Here is an 11,178-nt window from a genome sequence, read left to right as displayed (position 1 = left end):
CTTCCTTTGTTACTCTGGATTCGCCTATGGTCGGCAGTAGCGTGTGTATGTGGAGTTGCAGTTCTTCCGGTTATTCCCCAAAAGAGTAAACCTGTTTTGCTGGTCAAACTGGTCAATTTACTTTTTAAGTTGTCGGGCATTTGATGTGTCAGGTAGAACTGTAAAGCGCCTATTTAACCTGCAAAATCCAAGCCTACTGGCTATGCAGGGGTGGGAAGGGAAAGAGCTTATTAACCCCTTTATCTTACCAGCTGACTGCAATAAACTGTACCCAAGGTCCGAGTATTAAAGTCAGGCCAGTCACCACACCGACTGTTGGAGAAGGCACGCATATTAGAGATCTTTTACATTGCTTACTGATGGTGTAGTAATTACGAAAACCACTTAAGACGTTTGTACCTGCCTTAAAGGTCTTTCCAAGAAGCTCACCCTCACCTTCATATGTACAAGATGACATATACAAGAATGTTGACAATAGCAAAACACCTGGAATACAGGCCAAGAAAGAGGATGGAAAAATGGGCGTCTCCACACACTGTAGATTTTTCCGCAGCCCCATAATTCTCCCTTCTATGGATGCATGGAGGGAATCAGAGAAGCTTCACAATTTACACTGCAGAATCCCGCTTTCTATGACTTGGGCCGATTCTATATGGCAACCTGTATGTTCTCAGTGGGATTCAGCCCCAGTTTTCCAAGTGGAAACCAGCTCACTAATGCATCCCAGATAACCTACCAGCATTCACACTTTTACCTCAGCTCCGCACAGGGCTCTTCTTTTCTCCACAGTGCCCTTTTAAACCACTTCTGGAAATAGCCACCCCAAACCCAACCATCTTTGGATGAAATTAATGGAAAACACTTGGCTGTTGTGTCATCCATTTGCCAAAAAAATTGTATTCTGTAAGTTTCGGTCACCAATCCTGCTCAAGTCCAGTTTAGCTACTCATATGTCCAGTGAATTATTACAAAATCATATTGTTTAATTATAAAGGTCCTCCTCCATCAGCTCAGGCCTGCTTCTGAGTTTTTAAATTATAATTATTCCAGTGGTCTAGCATGGTGGGAGCTTATATTCAACAGACTTGAGATATGATTAGCCAAATTCCAGAAAGTGAGGGAGCAAGACCCTCGGATCTCTTTTCAAGAGATTCATTATAACGAGGAAACCTTGGATCTCAGCTTTCTTTGGAAGGATTTGGGTCACTGAGGATGGGATCATAGTGAGTCAATGGATCAGAGATTCAGATATGGTAAAATTAACTGAGAAAGATGGGGCATGAGGCCAGGGATCTGGAAAGATAAGAGTTTAGTGCAACAAATAAGGTTTTACTTTCTCTGGAAATAAAATGCAATTCAAGGAGTTATGTAGATAAATTACATGCCACTTCCATAAAATACTGCTCTCTCCTGAAAATTATAAAATTATAGTAACATTCTTAAAGTAAAAAGGATTGTAGTTGGATAAGTGAAGATAAATAATGCTTACTTTGAGAGGAAAATGGAAATAGGAGAAAAATGGAATTTAAAGTCATTCCTAAGTTTGCACCTAAGTGACAAAGGTGAAACATTTTTAAATTTAGTTAATAAAGGTTAATCATTACAAAATAAGAATGAATTCTCTTGGAGAACTGTTAGCTGTTAATTATTTTAACAAACTAAAACGAAAAATTTGGAAATCTAATTTTATCAAATAAATTATGCATTGAAATTAGAAATTCACTAAATTATTTATAATAGCCAGAGTTCATTTTTTATTTTTATTTTATTGAGGTCATAATAGTTTATAACATTGTGAAATTACAGTTGTACATTATCATTTGTCACTCACCATATAAATGTGCCCCTTTACCCCTTATGCACATCCCCCCACCCCCTTCCCCTCTGGTAACCACTACTCTGTTCTCTTTGTCCATGTTAGTTTGTCTTCCATATATGAGTGAAATCATACAGTCTTAGTCTCTCTCTGTCTGGCTTGATTTGCTTAACATAATATCCTCAAGTTCCATCTATATTGTTGTGAATGGGATGATTTGGTCTTTTTATGGCTGAGTAGTAATTCGTTGTATATACAGACCACATCTTCTTTATCCAATCATTCAGAGCTGATCATTTTCTTCACCTGACTTGGCTTCATTTTGGGCCTGCTCCTACACTTAGGAAAAAGTTTATCCTTGCAAATCTTAAGAGAAGTGGGGTAATGCAAATAAGATCCCCTTAGAAAAGAGTCTGTAAACATGAGCATTTACATCTTTACAGAATATGTGAGCTTTTTTATTAAAATAGAATTGTTAAACTTAAGTAAATTATTATGCTCAAACTTTGGGTGCAATAAATGCACTCTGAACATTATGAGGCTGTGGAATCCAATTCCAGGGCTATGTCAATGAACTACAAAACACTAGCAGAAAATAACTATTTCATGAAAATTACATCCTATTAAAAATCCACCAGAAAACATGAGTAACCTTAAATAACTTGAGCAGGTTTTCTCAACCTGAGGCAGTCTTGCCTTCCCAGGGGCCATTTGGCAACACCTAGAGATAACTTTCACTGCCACAATTGAGTGATGGTGTTTCTGGGATCTAGTGGGTAGAGGCCAGGGATGCTGCTCAACAGGAGAGGCCAGGAGAGCTTCTCTAAACAAAGAATGATGCAGCCCCAAATGTCTATAGAGTCTGCAGGGGATGGTTCTGCCATGGGGTCCTGACAACCTTGTACAGATCCACTTGGGTCATGCATGAGAGACTCAATTGCAGTCTGATCTAAGTATCAGTGGAAAACCTTGTGACCCTTCCAGGAACATGGCAAGATCAGCATTCTTGGAAGGAGCTGTCACAGGCTATTTCTCATCCACGTCCCTTTCTTGTGGATACCATGGGGCAGTTCCTTCTCTGCCTCCCTGGGTGCCTTCCCTTATTTAGAGCTGCAGCCTGGAAAACCACTTAGCTGTAGTCTAGAATGGACTCCTCAATGACAGATCACTCCATTGCTCATTTGTTCATCAGACCACCATCATCTAGTCCCTCTGGTTAGGTGTCATCCTGTGGTACAAGGGTCATGGGGAAGTGACATCATGCTGGCCTTTCTTATGCTGTCTGCATAAGTAATAAGGTCTCTATATCCATTTGCTTTGTTGTCTCCCTACCAGCAAAATATGTGGTAGAGTGGAAAGCCAACACTTTGGAAAGCGTGCTGCTTGTAGACTGCTTGCTCATGCTGAGGGTAAGAAACCCTCAACTAGAACATAAGAGATTACTGAATACAACCAGCTTTTACTGTGGATTTAAAAATGAAGCATAATAGGAAAATGGAATTTAAGTTCATCAATGTTTCGTCTTCATTGTTAGGGGATGAGGAGTAAATACATTAAATTTAATGTAAATTGATCATTGCAAAATGAAGATATTTCATCTTCAAATTGTATACTAATATTAAAACATATGATACACAATTTAAACATTTAGAAAATATGAGTTGTTATAAAATAATTTAATTAATTCCAAATGACTCTCTAAATCACTTACAAGAAGCAGAGCTGATGATGTCACCCTCCTGACTGAACCCAGCCACTAGCCTGTCATTATTCTCAGGATGCAGTTTCCAGTTCTTCGCCTGTACTACAGTGTCTGACAGAAGCACCTTCCTCATTCTCTGCCTGCCACTCTCCCCTCACTGTCAATACTCCTAAAATACTGGATTTCTAAACTTCTTTGGGGGCTCTACATGCTTTCCCATCCAGGAGTCAATTCAGGCAATTTTCCATCTGCCTAAAACAGCTAGACTCCACTCTGGTTAAAAAAATTACATATATATATATATATATATATATATATACACACACACACACACACACATATATACATATACATATGTAAATATATGCAAATATGTATGTATATTTCATGTAACAATAAGAAAAAAAGAAAAGCACATGCACAGTGGAACCCAATCTTTCTCCCCAATTAACATTTCTCTACTTTCCGTTATCTTAAATATGTCCAGATTCCATAGCACAGTGCAATGAGGCTGATTAATGTTACCTAATAGTGTAGAGGGATCATTAACAGTTCCACTCTGAGCTGTGGAAGAGCAGGGACATAACTGCTCTTATTTATCACAGAACAACAAAGTTCTAGCCTGATTTCAGACACCTAAGTTTCACTAGAAATTTTTGAAAAATGATTGATAACTGATCCAACTGCACAGTTAGAAGATATATAGATGTTTAACCAGATTGTTAAAACAGTTTTCCTTGCCCAGCTGCCACAGCAGAACCCAGAGGCACATGTTTCACTGGTGATGAGCACAAAGATGCTGAATGCTGACACATGAAGACACCAGCATGGAAGTGTGCACCAGCCACTGGCTTGGGTTTATGATCAGGGATGAACAAAGTGTCAAAATGGAAGAGAGAGAGTAAAAGGAGACAAATGTGCTCACGAGGACCAGGATGGTGTGTGTGGCTCTGGCCTCATGGAAGTTCTGGGGGAAAGGCTGTTGCTGTGAATGTCTTGGACTCACTGTTTGTGCCTGTGCAGGACGAGGACCATGGAGCCACTTGCCAAGACCACGAGTCCCAAACATATTACATCAATGGAGAAGAATATGCCTACATGTAGTGACACTAAAAATCTGTCTGGAATGGGCAATACACAGTATCCATAAGTTTTCTCCATACTCATGTTTTGGCTCTTCCTTGGGCCAGTGACACTGGTAGCAATAAAACTATTTAACACAAGAGGCAGGATCCAACAGAGGAAACAACAGAATCCAATGCACTTCGGGGGTCTCATTCTGAGTTCCATCCACCTAGAGATGCTGGGGCAAAGCTTAAACGCCTGGAAAACACTGAGGAGGCAGGTAGTGGTTAGGGAAACCCCTCTGGAAACTCTGTGAAAGGAGAAGACACATTTACATCCAGCATCACTAAGGAAATATTTCCATCCAAAAGCTGCCATTGACTGCGGGACCCCTTTGTGGAAAAGAACCAAGTTGTTGGCTAAGACAAGCTGATTAAGGATCAAGCCAGTGTTCTCAACGTGTTCCCAGTGACCAAAGTAAAGATATAAAGACAAAGGAGTGAAGAATTTCCAAGGATCCCAGCTCCAATCTGAGTGAGGACAATAAGACCCAAACTTATACTAGCAGAAACCATTTCATCAACTTAGAGTGTGTTATAGGCTAAACTGTGTCCTCCCAAAATTCATATGTTGAAGTCTTAACCCTCAGTACCTCAGAATGTGTCTATTTGGAGATAGGCTCTTTAAAGAGGTAATTGTTAATAAAAATTCATTAAGGTGGCAATGCTTCCCATGTAATTCAATGTACTAAATAAGCCTAATTAGTTTAACATCCCTTTTTTTTATAAGGAAAGAAAACAAATCTTTCGAGGTGAGGTGTTATAGGGGACCTCTGGAAAGCCTGAAAGTTATTTCCAGGTCAAAAAGATTTTATTTAGAATTTGATTTGGGGAAGTTTGTAAAAAATATCAAAAGATTTTAAAATACTTGGTCAAATAGGATCATAGGTCACTGTGAAACAATGCTTAGTTATCCATTTAACCATGGTTACAATTAAAGACTTTCAGGCAAATACAGAGAATGAAATGGTTGTAAGAAAAATCTTAGCTCTTGTAATGAATGATCTGATAAAAACAACATAGGAGATTTTTTTTTTTTTTTGAGGACGATTAGACCTGAGCTAACTACTGCCAATCCTCCTCTTTTTGCTGAGGAAGACTGGCCCTGAGCTAACATCCTTGCCCATCTTCCTCTACTTTATATGTGGGACGCCTACCACAGCATGGCTTTTGCCAAGCAGTGCCAGGTCCGCACCCAGGATCCGAACTGGCAAACCCCGGGCCGCTGAGAAGCGGAACGTGCGAACTTAACCACTGCACCACCAGGCCAGCCCCAGATTATTTTGATAAAACATAAAATCCCTGCCCTTTAGGTAGACTACTCAAAAGTAAAGGAAAAAACCTTTCATAATGTCTTTATCAAGAGCAGACTAAAAGCCCAAGAAAACTTGTCCTTTCAATAGAGAGAAAACCAAGCTCTAATTTTGCACCAGCTTACTTTTGATATTAGAACTCATTCACTTAATTAAATTAATTCCAATGTTAGCCGGCTTTACCATGCAGAAAACTTTTTTCTCAGGGTTCTTTTTCCACAAAGTTTCTTTTCTTACATTTAGAATTTGTCCTTTCCTCTTTTTCACAATTATTTTTACCTTAGGACAAATGTACTTTTGCTAACAAAAACATCTCCATTCCTTATACCTTCTTTTACCAAAAACATGCATGTTCTCATAGCATAAAATTTTTTAATGTGGCAGAAGACATGTTTATTAATAGACTCAAACATCTTTTAATTTTACCATAATAAGAAGCCAAAAGTAGATAAACCTATGTTTAGTAATTAATGCCTAATATTTTATTTTATTTGGAAATGATCTGGATATTAAATAATTTTTTGATCATTTTAACTTAATGTAGCAAAATCCTAAGGTTTCAAGTTGCTGGGAGACTTTGAAGTTATTTTTAAATATATATGCTATAACACATAATTATTGTTAAAAAGTTCACCTAAAACTTTTTTGTCTTACTTACATCTATTTAGTTTACTTGTTTCCAACAATTATATTTAGATTACCTGAAAAAACTTCATGAGACACTAGACAAAATCAGCCATCAATTTTTTTGCTGCCAAATTTTGTAACAGAGGTAACGTGAATTTGTTTGGCTTTTGGTAAACCTAGGTAGAACAAAAGTTTTACATTTAATGCCAATAACTCTAAAGGCATGCCTATGTTAATCAAACCAACAGGGGCCAGCCCCATGGCTGAGTGGTTAAGTTCGTGCGCTGTGCTTTGGCAGCCCAGGGTTTCACCAGTTCGGATCCTGGGCGCGGACATGGCACCGCTCATCAAGCCATGCTGAGGTGGCATCCCACATGCCACAACTGGAAGGACCCACAACTAAAAATATACAACTAGGTACTGGGGAGCTTTGGGGAGAAAAAGGAAAAATAAAAAAAAAAACTTTAATTAAACCAACAAACAAATTAGCTTTAGTATTGAATATTTTCCTAGATAACATGATTCTGAAATTCATTTGAGTTAGTTTCTATTATATTTTTGAGAGTATACTCAAATTATATAGTGCTTGTTTGTTTTTAAGCCAATTAAATAGAGCTCTCCACAAATTAAATTTGATAATATCATCTGGAGGTAAAAAATATCACACATTTATGACATACATATATAGAGACACACATACATAGAGATCCCACAGCTACTGTTTTAAAATTACTCCCATGAATCAGGTACAGTAATTCAAAGCTCACTAGTTATAAAAGAATAGTTGAATCCAAATTTTGTTTCTGGCAGATGGAATAAATTAGGGTTACTCACTTAGATGGCTAAAGTTTTTTTTCCCCTAATATTTGTAGAGAAGATTTTTTAAATGCTAGATTTTAGGCAAGGGTGTATCTATCGCCATTTACCTCTTTTTTTCCTTAAGTCTTAGGAATTGGGGATAGTCTAGATAAGTTTCTGGAAATGTTATAGCCTTTTGAGATAAATAGGGGAGGTTTTGGGGATTGGTGAAAGTGAATGGGTGGAATCTGAACTGCCTCTAGAGCTGCATTTCCAGTTTTGCAAAGATTTGTAAGATAAGGACAGTTGCTCTCAATTCCTCAAAAATTGGGTTGTAACTTAAATGACATCATAGGTTGATCTACCCATCCAACTACATCATCCCTAATTTGCTTCTTTCCCTCTGAGTACATAGTTTTATTTTAACTTAGGAAAAAAGGCCTGTAAAAATTCCTATTAGACTCTGAATGTCAGCTTTTACTCTGGCAAATTTTTGACCTTAGAGCTACTGAAAAAAGTCCTTCTAAGTATCTTGCCAGTTTTTAGCTGGGACAAATAGTAAATATTTCTGGCAGTATTAAACAACTGCACTGATTTTTAATTTTAGTTTCCCCTTGGCTACCAGGAAGTTTACCAGGAACATCTCCCAGAGTTTTGCTAACTCTGGGAAGGGCCCATATGGGGCCCCTCCTTCAAAGGTAGATAAGGGGATGTGGGTAAAGACATTAACTTAATGGACTTTTGTTTATGGTAGTATAGTCTTTTCTTTTAGGAACCTCATATCTATAATTTTTCATTAGTTTTTTTGCAATGAAACTCTCAGTGAAGCTATTTGAGCATTTTGAAGGCTTTGCTTTTAAGTGCACTTTTTAAATGATCATATCTAACTAGAAGTTTCCTTCTAATGACCAATGTAATTCCCCTGAGGGTGGTGGCAGTTTGGTAGGAACCCTAGCCACAGACAGAGTTTAATCTCCATTTCTGCCCAGCTACATCTGGCTGAAAATGGGGTACAACCCACTTTCTGCCAGACCATATTTTGGGGCCCCCAATCTAATGGTTACCAAGCCAAGCTCTCAGAACATGAAAGAAGCTTAATAAGATTTTGCTGTTCTTTGTAAATATTTCCGGCTTCTGAGACCACAGTTTTTAAGCAGGTGCACTAGAAGGTGGCATATGTGACTCTTTAGGAATTAAAAATCTTATTCTCGTCATAAATACACAGTTCCCAAGTGTAGTGTGCAAAAAAGACAAGTTTTGGAAGCTCAAAAGAGCCCCAGAGTGGCCACTGTAATTTTAAATCATCTTCTGCATTATCAGTCCCTCAAGACAAAAATTTACAAGAAAAAGGACCATAGTTCTTAAACATAAAACCAGCTGGAGTTCCTGAGGGAGGAACTTCTCAGGAAACTTTAGAAAATGAAAGTCCCACGGTAAAGAAAAGCTTGCAAACAAGAATGACAACAGGAAATCCCTCAATTTAGTTAGAGTACTCAGTGACCAAGGAAAACTCCTGCTCAGGGAATCCCCTTCTGCAGCAATGACTGCCAGTCAAAAAGGCTGCACCAGCACTGAGACAATCATCTCCTGGGCAGCCACCCCCAATCCCAAAAGAAGGCACTGATCTCAACCAAATGGAGGGAGGTCAGAATCCGAGAGGATCCACAATCAGAAGAGTCAGTGATTCATGGAAATGATGAGCCCAAGGCGCTCTTGTAGGTACCAAATCCAGTTCCAGGGGATGCCGGTCCATGAAGATGAGGTTGCTTCAGGTTTTGCTTTCTGACACTACGTCTGTTAAGCTAAAAAGAAAGACCCAAAATGAGAGGCAGAGAGGCATTTATTTGGGGATCAAACAATTGCAATGTGGGGAGCACAGATTCAGGTAGAAACACAAATAGTGTCCCAATTACAGGAGAGGGGCTCAGAGTTTTTATGGGAAAAAGGGAGGAAGATGAGGTGAGTTGTGTTAAAGAAGAGTTCATTGGTGCTAGATGAGGTGAGGCTAGGTGTGTACTTCATAGATTGCCTTGAGTTCGGTCATCAGGCAAAAAGCTAGACTTGTACTTCATTGATTGGTTAACAATTAGGTCATCAGCAAAGTCCAATGTCATCAGTCTTTACAAACATGATATTCTTGTCCTTACTCACTTCTTGGAATGTTGGCGGTTTGGTTCAGTTTGGAAGATAAAGAAAAAAGATATGCAAGGCAATTCCTTTAAAATAGCTGCTCTGGCTCTGTTTTAATATGGCTTCACTCATGTCACCTTTCACAGAGGTGTGAACAGGGAAAAGAGGAGGATGCAATATGAACTGAACAGTAATGGGAGAGCTCATTGACAAGTGGCTATTTCAGTCAATACTTGAAAAAAAATGAAGGAATAAGCCATGTGGATATATTGTGTATAATATCCAAGCACAGTAAATAGTCATGTCCCAATTTCTCTATCAAATCAATGGAATATAAGCAGTTCCACCTCTGCTGACCAGTGGCTTATTATTTAATGAAAAAGGGGAAAGAGAAAGAACATTTGGCTCTGGCTCCCCCTAAATTTCCCAAAGAAGTGGTTCAAATTAATATAAACATTTATAATACCTAATCATCGTGAATGGGCTCTTGTAAGTGCTGCTGTTTATCAGCACACAAAATGTCTCACACCTTTAAAAAATCTTCTAAATACTCAAATGTCTTAATTTTAATGAAATCTAACTTATCACACTTTCTGTGACCATCTTGTTTTGGGTGGTATATTTAAAAAATATTTAATTAACATGGACACAACAATTTTTCTACATATTTTCTTCTAGAAGTTCCATTGTTTGAGATTTTACATTTAAGACTGTGACTAATTTTGAGTTAAATTTTTGCACAGGACTTGATAAGGCATGGGGTAAATAGTCACAGAGAAGATGATTCAAAGTTCAAAAATGGCTGAATTTTGGCCAAAAGCAACTGGGAATATGATGATTTTATTTACATAGATGGAAAAGACTGAGGGAGGGTCAGGGGCTGGAAAAACAGCTCAGTTTTGGGTACACTAAGATGTCCACCAGAGAGTCAAATTGGGAGGTCAGGTAAAAAGTTAGAAATATGCATCTAGAGAAGCCACATGCACCAAAATATGGAGGTATGTCCAAGGTATATAATTTCAGGGAGTAAAGTGAGATTTTAATATTCAGTCTATATAATGTCAATAAAATATTAGGTATCAAAAGGACCAAATGAATGGGGGCTATTTTAAATACTGCAGGGCCCAGCGTTAGTAATTACACATGCTTCAAGGCTAGTTTGAATTCTTCAAACTTTTTTGATGACTGCATAAACCCATGCAAAGGAGGATACACTATTATCAGTGTTATGGGATTCTTGAGGTAGCTTTCAAAATATTTTTTTAAGGTACACACCTAATTTAAGGTTGTAAAGATTTTTGTTGCAAGCCAACTGGCCACAAGAGGTAGACAGGGACACGCTAGAAACGGAGGCCGCCACTCACAGCAGAGACCAATGGGGACTGCCAGGATCTTACCAGGTAAAGACAGACCCAAAGATGGAAAAAAAAAAAAAAAAAGTGGTCAGGGACAGACAGGAGACAAAAGGAAAAAAAAAAGGAAAAATTTGACTTGCCTAGAGATACAGGCCGTTCTAGAAAAATTTAAGAGAAAAAAAAAAGTGGGAGGGGAAGACTGATGATGCCACCTTGGGGCCATCCCAAGGAGAGGCTGCTGACCGGAGGCCCCAGACCCCTTTCCCACCCGCTTCCTCTTATCAGCCAGAGACAGAAACTACAAACCACAGCT

General features: G+C 38.5%; 1 pseudogene; it reads right to left on the bottom strand.

Annotated features, from left to right (window-relative positions):
- Window positions 1–4,154: 4,154 nt before the first annotated feature.
- LOC139085396 (vomeronasal type-1 receptor 1-like) lies at window positions 4,155–5,412 on the bottom strand (annotated as a pseudogene).
- Window positions 5,413–11,178: the final 5,766 nt, after the last annotated feature.

Source organism: Equus przewalskii, chromosome 9 (genome assembly GCF_037783145.1).
Source record: "Equus przewalskii isolate Varuska chromosome 9, EquPr2, whole genome shotgun sequence".
In the NCBI taxonomy this organism is placed as follows: Eukaryota; Metazoa; Chordata; class Mammalia; order Perissodactyla; family Equidae; genus Equus; species Equus przewalskii.
Note: the sequence above shows the minus strand (reverse complement) of the source record. Positions and strands in the feature narration are given on the sequence as shown.